Source organism: Chiloscyllium plagiosum, unplaced genomic scaffold, assembly GCF_037043375.1.
Source record: "Chiloscyllium plagiosum isolate Xiang-an unplaced genomic scaffold, Cpla_swu_hap1 HiC_scaffold_52, whole genome shotgun sequence".
Lineage (NCBI taxonomy): Eukaryota > Metazoa > Chordata > Chondrichthyes > Orectolobiformes > Hemiscylliidae > Chiloscyllium > Chiloscyllium plagiosum.
In genome coordinates, this window is record NW_028270190.1 from 33397489 (window position 1) to 33409950 (window position 12462).

A 12462-nucleotide genomic window follows, 5' to 3' on the forward strand; every position below is an offset into this window, starting at 1 on the left:
CTGCCACGTCAGGAATTGCAAAACCTGCACCCACAATTCCCGCTCATATCCATCCAAGATCCCAAGGGAGCCTTCTACGGCCAACAATGTTTCACCTGCACTGACACACATGACATTCATGTATCTGTAGCGCCCAATGCGTTCTCCTCTGCATTGTGGAGACTGGACGCCAATTCGCAGAGTTCTTCAGACAACATCTCCAGGACACCTGCACCAATCAAACCCACCACCTTGGGGCTAAATAATTCAACTGTCCCTCCCACTCTGCCAAATACATGCAGGTCCTGAGCCCCTGTAATCACCACTCCTTAACCATCGGACGCCTGGAGGAAGAACGCCAAATCTTCCTCGTCGGGACACTTCAACACCTAAGATCCCTGTGGATTTCAGTTTCCTCATTTCTCCTCCCCCACCTTACCCCAGTTCCAACCATCTAGCTCAGCACCATCGTCATGGCTTCTCCAATCTGTCAATCTTCCTTCCCCCATATCCGCTCCACCATCCTCTCTGACCTATCACCTTCATTCCCACTTCCATCCAACTATTGCGCTCTCAGGTACATTTGCCCTAGTCCCACCCGCTTCCATTTATCCCTCCACACAGAAGCTCCCAGATACATTCGTGCTGAAGTGCCTTTGCCGGAAATGTCCATTTTTCTGCTCCTCAGATGCTGCCTGACCTGCTGTGCTTTTTTCCAACAGCACTAATCTGAACCCTGATCTCCAGCGACTGCAGTACTCACTTTCGTCCAATGTTAATGGTGTTACGCAGGAATTTTCAAAAGATGATTGGCCAAAACTGTTCAAAGATAAAGGAATTTCGAGCAAGTGGGAGTCATTCAAAAGCAAGATAATGAGAGTTCAGAGAGTATGTTCCTTTTAGTGTGAAGGCAAACGCTAGAATGAGTAGGGAACAGTACATGGCAGACGGTATTTAGGCTCAAGTTAAGAAGCAAATGTTTGTAACTCAGATATAGGAAGTCAGGGTAAAATAATTTCCTTTGGTAGCACAAGAGGTGTAGGAGTGTATGTCCGAGGGAAATCAAAATGGAAGGACTAAGAGGGTCTAAGATAGCTTTGACAAATTAGTTGAGGGGAATCAACAGTGATTCTACAAGTATATTAAGGGAAAAAGAGAAACTATGGAGAGAATACGGCCCCTTAAAATCAACAAGCCATCTATATGTGGAACCACAGGAGAAGAAGTAGGTTTGATTTTATATGCATTAGCATTAAGACAGTACGATGTCTCAGTGGTTGGTACTGCTGCTGCACAATGCCAGCGATCCGTGTTCGATTCCAGCCTCGGGCGTCTGTCTGTTTGGCGTTTGCACATTCACCCCGTGTCAAGGTCGGTGTGCTCCGGTTTCTCCCATTGTCCAAAGATGTGCAGATCCGGTGAATTGGTCATATAAAATTGCCCATATAGTTAGGTGTTTTAGTCAGAGGTGAATTTAGGGTAGCGGAATGAGGGTCTGGGTGGGTAACTCTTCGATTGGCCTTGTTGGGCCCAATGACCTGTTTCCATACTGGAGGGGACCTAATCTAATCTCAACTAAAAACAAATTACAGGGCATAACATGTGATGTAATCTTCAGTACAAAGATACCACCTACGATATATAAATCCTTGGTGCAAAGCAGAAGAATAAAGAAAACAAAATGTAAATGTAAGACATTACAGTCCTTCCTGTAAAGGTGGAAAAACACAGAAACACAGTTGACAATTCAACAACACAGTCGATAAGCCTCTGGCCATGCGGGGTTCACTCTCCTGACAAGGCCTCGACATCCCATACTCCGTGGCCTAATGGCCTGTTCTTTCTCGATGGTTGAGATCCTTCATGAATATATCGCGTCAATATTTACTTTGGAGAAAGAGATGGAAGCTCGGGAAATTGGGGAAATAAATATATCCAGTGATGTTTCAAAACGAGGCCACATTACAGAAGAAAATGTGTTTCAACTCTTAAATTGTATAAGCCGAGATAAGTACCCAGGACCAGTTCAAATATGTCCTATGTTATTGAAGGAAGCAGGGGAAGAAATTGTGGGTCTCCGAGCTGAGGGTTTCATAATATTCCTCAGAGTCCAAATCTGTTATGGACCGGGCCAGACCATTCAAAGCAAATTCTTAAGCAAGCTGCCCCGAATCTAAACTGATTCGGCAAGTGTACAGTGTTAGTTACCCGGAATAGGTTAGCGAAGTTAACTAACGGCTTAAGAACAGAAACATATGTATTCACAAAATTACACAATAAAACACAAAGAAAAGAATAAAGAACTCAGACATAATTCAGTCAAGCAAAACTAGAATTAATAATGCGTTTCCGAATGCACCCAGCTTTCCCAATAAGCAAACCCCCTTGGAAAATGGAAATGAATGGATCAGTAGCTGATAGGTTGAAATTTGAATGGCAGAAAAGAGAGAGAGGTTGCTAACACGCAGCTCACTGTTAACCTCACAATTAATTCTAGAGTGAATGAAATGGTTCACCTAGAGAGGTGACCAGATTACAGTGGTGCTGGTAAAGCACATCGCATTTCGGGAAGGAGATCTTCATCAGCCCTTCATTCCTGAAGAAGAGGTCCTGTGCAAATCGTCGATTTTCCTGCTTCCTCGAATGCTGTCTGACTTGCTGTGCTCTTTCACTACCACCCTAACCTTGACTCTAGTCTTCAGCATCTGCAGTCCTTACTTTCGCCTGGAGAGCTGACCACTCCCCTTTCATTATACAGGTCACTTCGAAACATGACTGTTTTGACCTTAATTCTCATCTGTTTACATATAAACAAAAATACTTCTCAATACCCTTTAATATTTGCAGCAAACCAAATTAATTGGAACTGAAAGCTGTTCTTAAACCTCTGGAAAAAAAACAATGACACAATATCCTTGAGAAATGGAACAGATTTTCGCGAAAAAAACATTTTGTGGGTTGTTTGGCTGCACCCACACCGCAGCAAGAAGGTAGCAGTGGGCACGGCTTCTCTTGGATTTTGGTACCTTTGGTAGCAGCAGCAGGCTTGTTCTTCTGTCGTTTGCGGCAGATGGTGGCGACAGCAAAGCAATATCTGCAGTCGCAGCTGGACATGAGGGCTTGCGTGGCAGGGGAGTGAATCGCACCTGGTTGTGGTGCGAGTGTAGGTTCAGTGGCGTCAGGGAAGTATTCCGAGCGGCGAAGGGATGGCACCTGCTGTGGGGTAACTCATATGTTTTTAGTTCTCGTGCACGTCGCAACGAAGTTTTGCAAGTTATCCTTTGAGACAAGTAACTGATATGGACTCTATCAGAATGGCTTGTATTCGGAGCTTTTTACATTTTTACTTTTCTATTTTATTACCATGGAATATACTTTTGAAATATTTGTTTCTTTATTTCTGTTACGTTTCGCGTTTCCAAACAATTTGATCTAAAATGACTGTAATGAGTCACCTCTATAGTTAAGGTGGTGCTGTATTGTGATGACTACAATATTATCACTGGACACATTTGAGTATGTGATACGCTAAAGTTAAATCAATTCAGTTCTGTAACATTTGAACTTGCAGCTTGTTTCAAGAAAACACACCATTGTAAAATAGCGTACATGACTTTTCGATTTACAAACACGGAATGTCGCATTTTTCTGCTTATATCAGAATGGCAAAGATATTGGGGATCCACTGGATTCCAAAGACTCAGTGACTTGTCACGAAAATGTATGTTTGGTACCTTGAATGTTCATGTGACATGACATTTTAAATCTGGTTTCCGACCAAAGACGATGTTGAATTTGTTGAGTTCCTCTAACAGTTTCTGTTTATAAATAAATACAAATGATATAGCCTAGATTGCCTCTCTCTGTCCTTCTTTTTTCCAGCTAAAATATTCATCATCAGTGTAACTTGCAATATGTTGAACGTCTCTGAGAATCTCTTGTTTTCTTTATGCGCAATTATCAGAACGCTACAGACTAAAAAACATTGCACACCTCTCGGTTCTGCAGCACCTGTTGAAAAACTGACATGTCAATCCTCAAACAATATGGATTGTTCCGTCAATCATTGGATTATCCGTAGGAGATCTCGAGATCCCGAGAGAAATATTACATCAAAGATTTGTTTCCAACAGTGATTAGATATTTTGTTTACTGCGATTAAAAAAGCACCGTCTCCAAGTAATTGATCTCGCGCCCTCTGTCTCTCCCAACACTTTCCATGGAGTTCTACAAAGGGGTGTACCCTAAACCCCCTCCCATAGACAATCTCTCCAATATTGTCCTGTTCAAGGCAAATGTGGAACCTCTCAAAAAGATACAGTAAAATGTATTGTATGTGGCTCTGTGCGTTTGTGTCTGTGTGTGTGTGTATGTGCGCTATGTGGAGACTTACCTCGTAAAGGCAGAAACAGCAGTTGTCATGTTGTTTGTGTCCAATACGGCTGTCCCGGAGCGGGGGGCGCGGGTTGGACTGGGGTGCGCAGGAGGGATGCAGAGACGGACGGGGTTCTGAGGTTGGGCATGGTGATGGACGGGGTTGGGGCGGGGGGCGTGGGAGGGGGCGGTGATGGGCGGTGGCGGCGTGAGCGTCAGTGCACAGGGTTAGGGGCGGGTGGCGGACGGTGATGGATGGGGTTGGGAGTGGGGGACATGAGGATGGTGATGGACGGGGTTGGGGCAGAGGCGGGAGGGGTAGCGGTGATGGGCAGGGTTGGAGGCGGGAGGGGCGGTGGTGGACGTGTTTGGGGAGGGAGTTGGGAGTGGCGTGTGATGGGTGGGGTTGGGGCTGGGGCAGGCGGTGATGGACAGGATTCAGGACGGGGACGCGAGGGGGCCGGTGATGGATGGGGATGAGGTGGGGGCAGTGTTGGACGGGGTTGGGGGCGGAGCGCGGTGTTGGGGCGGGCGCTCGCACGCTGTGTACTGCTGAACAGGGAGCAGACTTATCGAACTCATTACCCCAGATGGAAAGCATTTAATCGATTAACCGAATAATAGATTCTCCGAACAAAATAGTGCCCGCCAATAATCGAGATTCTCCTGTATATATTTTCAGGCTATGCAAAGTTCAGTTAATTTATGGATAATTTACAAATTGGTGAAAGGATCCAGTGGGATAAAGATCATTTGCAGATATTGGCGGGTAAATGCCACACGAAGAGTAATCCAAGTTACAGTGAGGTGCTTTTTTTATTACAAACGAAACATTAGGTAAAAGTTTACAATTAATAGAGGAACACCGAAAAGTATTGCTGGAAGGAGGGATCTTCGGGTTCAACTCAATAATTCCCTGAAAATGTCCACGGTGGTAACGCAGGTGTACGGCTTGCTTGATTTTATTGTTTGGGGACATTAATATAGGAGCCAGGTTTGCCACGTTGAAGCATAATAAGAATTATTTCGGTCACACATAGAGCATTTTGTTCAATGCTGGCCGCTACATTTCTGGAAAGATGTGAGTGCTTTGGAGTGGGTGCAAAAGAGATTTATCAGGTTGCATATTGGATTGGCGATTGGGGCTTTATCGAGAGTCTAGAAAAATTCGGGCATTTCCTCTGAAGCGGCGGAGGCTCAGGCAAGATTTCTTAGAAGTCCATAACATTATGGGATGTTTAGCTGGGGTTGACCGCCTGACTCTCTTTCCCAGAATTGAAATATCTAGTACTGGGGACAACCAATTGAAGTGAGCGCAAAATTTCAAACGAGATGTAACGGACCTTTTTAAAAGGTTCACACGAATGCGCTGCCAGAAGTAATGATGCAGGAAGACACTGTTGTGGCATCTAAGGGGCTTAAGGATAAGCAAATCACTATGCAAGGGATCCAGTGATACGCAGCACTGTCAAGCAATAGGGATTAGTTTAATTTGGCGTCAGATTCAGAAAATTATCGTGGGCTGAAAGTCCTCTGCTTTCTGTATAGTTCTATGTTCCAGATGGGGTAAAGATGGGGGTTTTGTCAGCTGAGGAACACAAGAAGGAGAGAAAATTGTGGTATGATAATACCCTGGAAGGTAAGATTGGATAAAATCCGAAAATGTTCTGCAAGAATATGAATCGAACAGAATGATGAGGGAAATATTAAAGCCTATGTGGGGCCAAGGGCGACTCTGCATGAGAAACTCAAAAATATTGGCTGACTAAGAAATCAGTGCTTCTCACATGTCTTCCCTCGAGACAAAAATGTCTACAAAATTTTGGCAAATTGCCTGTGAAGTTTTTGAGCAGATTCATATTAGAAAGAAGGAGAGTTAGGCATTATTGATTGTAAATTGAACAAATACCCAGGTCTACGTGAGTTTTATCCCAGGCTATTGCGGGAGATAACGAGGAAACTACTGGAGTTCTGACAAAAGTTTGAATCCATGTCCGACAACAGAGAAGGTTCCAGAGTTCTGGAGGACAGACAGTCATTTTCCAATTTGCTAAAAAGATGGTGGACGTAAACCAGGGAACTACAGGCTAGCGAATCGAACATGAGGGATTCTGATTCTACTGGAGAAAATAGTAAAGGATAAAATTAAATTCCGTTCAAAATCAGAGCATCATCAAATGTGTACAGTGCAGAAGCAGGCCATTCAGCCTATCGAGTCCCACTGAAGCTTTGAGATCTTGCCAACATGGACACAAATCCCAACCTAACCGTGTGAACCGGCATTTCCCGTGCCTAATCAACCTATCCTACACAATTTATCATATCTCATCCACCTAAACTGCTCAAAGTTGGATTTAGAGGGATAATTTTGATCAGTGATATTCAGAATGGATATGACAAACGGAGATCATAACCAACAAATCTGGAAGAATTTTTGAAGGAGATGACCACGAGTTCTGATGACAGTGATATGAATTTCAGGAAGGTCTGTCATAAGGTAAAAGAAGGTAAAAGCTAATGTTGTTAGGGCAAGTTTTGAAGTTGGATACAAAATTGGCTTCGAAGAAAGAGACTGATGGAAGCTGCCTGGAGATGTTATGAGGTGATCTACTGTCAAGATCAATGCTGGGCCTTTGACGATGTATTCAAAACATAATTTAAATGAGAATGCGGGAAAGAAGCTAAGTATGTTTTTTTGGATGATCCAACATTACGGGCGGAACTGTGGTTAGCACTGCTGCCTCGCAGCGCCAAGAGACCCGGTTTCAATTCCAACCTCAGGCGACCCTCTGTGTGGCGTTTGCACATTGGCTGCGTGGGTTTCGTTCGGGTGCTCCGGTTTCCTCCCACAATTCAAAAATGTGCAGGTTAGGTGAATTGGCCATGCTAATTTGCCCGAAGTGTGAGGTGAAGGGGTAAAGGTAGGAGAATGGGTTTGTTTGGGTTACGCTTCGGCGGGTCGGTTTGGACTTGTTGGGCTGAAGGGCCTGTTTCCACACTGTAAGTAATCTAATCTAAAAAAAATTGGCTGGGTGGTTGAAAGTGACGAGAGGGGTGTGAGGTTATATGAAGATATAAATGGATTGGTCTGACATACAAGCAGCAAATGAATTTTGTCACTGATACATCTGAGATGACATACTTTGGAAAAAGGAATTGGAAGGGGAGTAGTATGGTTTGCCTCCAACGAAGGAAAAGGCCATTTGGCCCCACGAGTCATCAGAGAAACGCAGAAGGTAATCCACGCTGAACCATTCATCCCACCAAGCCCTATCGCAATCAGTCGGCATTTACCATGGCTAATCGACATAAATACACGTCTCTGGACAATATAGAGTAATTTATCTTCGCCAATTCACTTAACGTGTAAACATTTGGGCGTTAAGAGGAAACCATATCACCCAGCCGAAACCATGCAAACACGATAAGGGAGTGCATACTGCTGTAATTAAATTAATATTCCTCGTTATTGTGTGGCAGCCATAGTATTTACTGAGCTTCCTTGAAATACAAGATATTAAGAATCTTTAATGAATAGGACAATGTTGGTGTACTTATGCGAATATCTCTGATGCTGGCAGTAAAGGTGAAAAATAATTAGCAAGGAATATTGAACACTTCAGTTTATTGGACGAAAGTGAGTGCTGCAGATGCTGGAGATGAGAGTCAAGATTAGAGTGATGCTGGAAAAAAACAGCAGGTCAGGCAGCATCCGAGGAGGAGGAAAATCAACTTTTTGGGAAGGGCCTTTTGCCCGAAAAGTCGATTTTCCGGTTTCTCGAATGCTGCCTCACCTGCTGTGCGTTTCAAGTACTACTCTAATCTTGATGCTTCTCCTCATTGGGCGTGGCATTGACTGTAAGAACAGGGACTTCATTCTGGAACTCTGCATGTCATTGATAAGTCTGCAATTGGATTACTGTGTGTAGTTATCGTCTCTAAAATCATGGGGAAGAATGTGGTTGCAGCATCTGGATGGACGAGAGGTTCACTGAGATATTGTGAGGTTTGACAGCTTTACCAATTTCAAGTGCATTCAACAATTTCTTGATATTACCTTGAGTGAATTGAAGAGACAGATCTCAGGGACTTTTTGGAATTGAAGATTGAGTAAAGACTGTATAGTGGTGTACACACTGTTGAGAGAAATGCACAGTGTGAGCGGAAACCAATATTCCGATTAAATGAATGCTCAGTATCAAGGGAGCATAATTTGAGGGGTTTGTGGCAAAAAAAGAACGTTTGTCCTCGGATCATAGTCTGAAATGTAGTGCCAGAAATGGTATTTGAGGCGATAATATTTGAGCATTATAATAGACTTGGATGCGCATGTAAAGTCTCCTAACATCATTTTTTTTTAGAAATGAATTTGGTAAAAACAATGATGCATTTTTGTCACGACACATTGGATGCAGGAAAGTGCCTCGTTTGCACAGTATACATCCATTATTCTGATGCAAAAACGTCCTCATGTGGATTCAGTGATGATAATGTCATTGAATGCCAATGGATCATTTTCTTTCATTGGACATGACCATTGACTGACATACATGTTGCACAAATCGTCGTTCCCACTTTCCAGCACGAATCTTCATGTTGCCCAAATGGGAAATATCATTGATGAAGCTGTTGAAGGTTTTTAGGCAAATGATACTACTCTGGTGAACTACTGTGGAGATGTTCTGCAAGCATTCAAATTGATATCAAACCCCGAACTTATTTTTGCCAGTTTTTGTCAGAACCAGCAGAGAGACTTAAGTATAAATGTCTTTGATTCCAGTTTTTCTAGAGTGTCTTAATGTAATAAATGCCGCAAAAAGTCACATATGGAATTAATGTGGATGGGTGTCATGCTGGTGTCATCTTTGGGAGTATCCTACATTCTCAAGCTTGGAATGATATTAGTGAATGAAGTGTCAGAAACGTAGACGAGTTGGCATTGAGGGAGTTGTTGCTGAGCAAGTGCTCATTGATTGCTCTGTTGACGACATCTTTACTCAGACTATTCATAACCAAGATAAGAGTGATGTGGTGTTGGATTTGTCATTCTTCAGGATATGTCTGGACCATGTTTTTCATTGTTGGGTTGATGCCAGCATTGTAGCTATAACTGAAAAAAAAAAACAGTCGTGCTGCTGGTTTTACATCATAAGTATTTATTATTCTGGCCTGAAATTTTGTCAGGTCTGACAGCTTTACCAATTTCACGTGCATTCAACAATTTCTTGATATTACCTTAGTGAATTGAAGTGTATGCAAATTGTCATCCTGTGATGTAACTGTCGAGAACATTGTCCATAAAGAATAATTATTACAAGTGTTACCTCAGGATTTCAGTTGACCTCCCTGTTGTAAACCTCTCCAACTTTTAGCAATAGCATCAGACGTTTGTAATGTTACAATATCATTGATGCTGTTTGTTATTTCTGAGATGGAAATTGTTTAGTCCAGTTTCTCTTTGAGACTGATTACTTATTCTGAGCACTTTATTAAGCTTTTTGAACCACCCTCATCACAGTTAGTGTTCAGTCAGTGTTATTGGCCGGATAAGAAAAGGTGTGACTATTGTTTCTTCCGAGTACATGAAGAAACCAGATAGACGTTTACAACAATCCAGATCATCTCATGGCCACCAATGGAGCAGCTTTTGTCTCGAGGGTGCACTCACAGTTCTCTTCCTCATTGTTCTGAATTGTTCTGTCACAATTTAGTGAGAACAATTATTCACTAATATAGGAGAAGCCCGCATTTGTTTTCATATAGATTTTGGCCAAAAAATACTTACACAGTCGCATCAGTTAACAAAATCCTCACCAAATAACAAATTAACAAGAGGATACGTTTGTATATCTTCAATAATTCAATCCTTCCTTTCTCTCAATTAATTTAATAATTACAGTAAAGGGGAATTTCAATATATTCACAAAATTAGTTCTGAATTTAGTTTGTGATACTGCATAAATGCCAGTGTTCGTACAACAACTCAGAAGCTGAAGCATCAGTCCCATCTCAAGCACGAATGCCTGCAATGATATGGCATAATACCCCAAGGAAAACATGCGATGCCAAATTGAATACAACATTAACGTTGACCATAACGTAATGAAATTAGCTGAGACAAGGAAGAGTAAAATTATGGATTTTCTACGACTCTCCATCTCTGGATCGTTGCCACTACGAGAAGCGTGAAGTCTCCTACGAGCTCTGCTTGTCAATAAAATCTTTCTCACAGTTATTATATTGAACAACAGAATCAAGATGAAAGGGAAACATGGTGTTAGAATATGATATAGAAACTCAATTGCCACCCAGAGCATAGAATTTAAAACATTTTCTCTCATGTAACAGAACCAGGGTAAGTTGACCTGCAAATAATTACCTGATAACATGAAATACCAAAAAATATTCTTCATGCAGCTCAAAGCTGTTACAGTTCCCACAACCATCGTAGGTGTTCTTTCCGTGCAGTATTTACTTTTCAGCTTCGGGCAGCAAATGGCAACAAGTCGATCAAAGGTGAAAGTGACGGTGTACCATACGGAACAGTCAGTGATTGCATAAAGTAGGACAGCATGGATATTACACACAGGGATATAAATCAAGAAATGAAAATCTTCTCGGAAAACAATTGGAATGTGTCTGAATATGAGATCGAAGATAATAACCAGTAAGTCTGCAATTGCCATAGACACCAGATAGAGCGTGACACATTTGGATAGATCACACTTCCCGCGGGACAGAATCACAATTGTCACTGCGTTCACTGTGAGACAAAGTACAAGGACATGCATGAATGTTATCTAGGAATCTGGGGGAAAAAAAACTTCAAGAGTAAATAACAAAGAACACCACAGTTCCGCATCAGGTTCTTCAGCCTTCCAAACCTACACTGCCATATTTTGCCCTTTCTTCTAAAATTGCTTCAGTTTGAGGACCCATAACTCTCTTTTCCCTTCCCATTAATATCTTCGTCCGTATGCCTTTTGAGTGCTGCGATTGTGTCTGCTTCAAGCACTTCGTCTAGCAACGTTTTCTCAGCAGTCATCACTCTGTGTGTGAAAGCATTGCCTTCTGCATCGCGTCTGAACTTCCCATCTTGCATCTTGAAACTGCGTAATTCACCCTTTACACAGGGGAAATGCTTCATATTTTCCACTCTACCAATGCCATTCACGAACTTATGAACTTCTATGCTGCAGCACCCAATCTGCTGCATTCCAGTGAAAACAATTCCAGTCTAGCCAATCTTCCGTAATAACTTAAAATGCCCCATACCCGGCAACACCCTCGTTATTAATTTCTACACACTCTTCAAAGCATCCTTGGCATGTGCCAGAACTTTACACAATAGATTAGGCATGTCAAAACATAGATAAAATAACCTTTGCCTTTACTGAGTGCCATAGACAATTGGGTGTGATAGGAGTGAAGTATATGCATAATGTGAAGAGTGTGAGAAACTGATGTAATTGCATGTATTTTTCTACGGATATATGGTGCATGTACAGAGGAGAATCAGCAAAAGTGGATGGGTCAACTTCCAGCAGAGCAGATTGAGAAATAAATTAATTTAGTTTGATTAAGGGTTTCATGAAAACAAAGCTGTTTCAATCGATGCGGTGTCATTAACCATGTGACAGCTCTACAACACAATTGATAAAAGAGGACGGACTGGCTGTACGAATATCTATTTTAACAACAAGTCATATCCAATGGAATGCGTACTTACATTATGAGGAAAGATTGTCCTAATAAAGGTTTTCAGATACTGCAGGGAAGAATTCCAATCTTGGAAGAGTCAGTAATTAGATAAGAAAATAGAGTTGATGAAGAAACAGCATAATAACAGGAATTCGGATGATCTAGATTGGGAAATAGAACGGAAAATGTCTCCACAGGTATGCAGAAATGAAGTGGATTTTTATGTGTTATTCGCGCCAAGACGAAACTCACCATGTACATGCTGAAACGTAGGAAGGGAGAGGTTGTTTACTCTGGACTATCTGGTTGTGTGCTTAATTGAAAATGGATGTCTCTGGGTATTTTAGATAACAAAAATCTATATTTCTAAGGCCTAAGCAACATTTCTAAAAGAACAAATACGATTTG

The 12462-nt window shown here is 42.0% G+C and overlaps 1 pseudogene; it reads right to left on the reverse strand.

The window, feature by feature from the left end:
- Positions 1–10205: 10205 nt before the first annotated feature.
- The window catches only part of LOC148134921 (uncharacterized), a 45170-nt pseudogene continuing 42913 nt past the window's right edge, over positions 10206–12462 (reverse strand).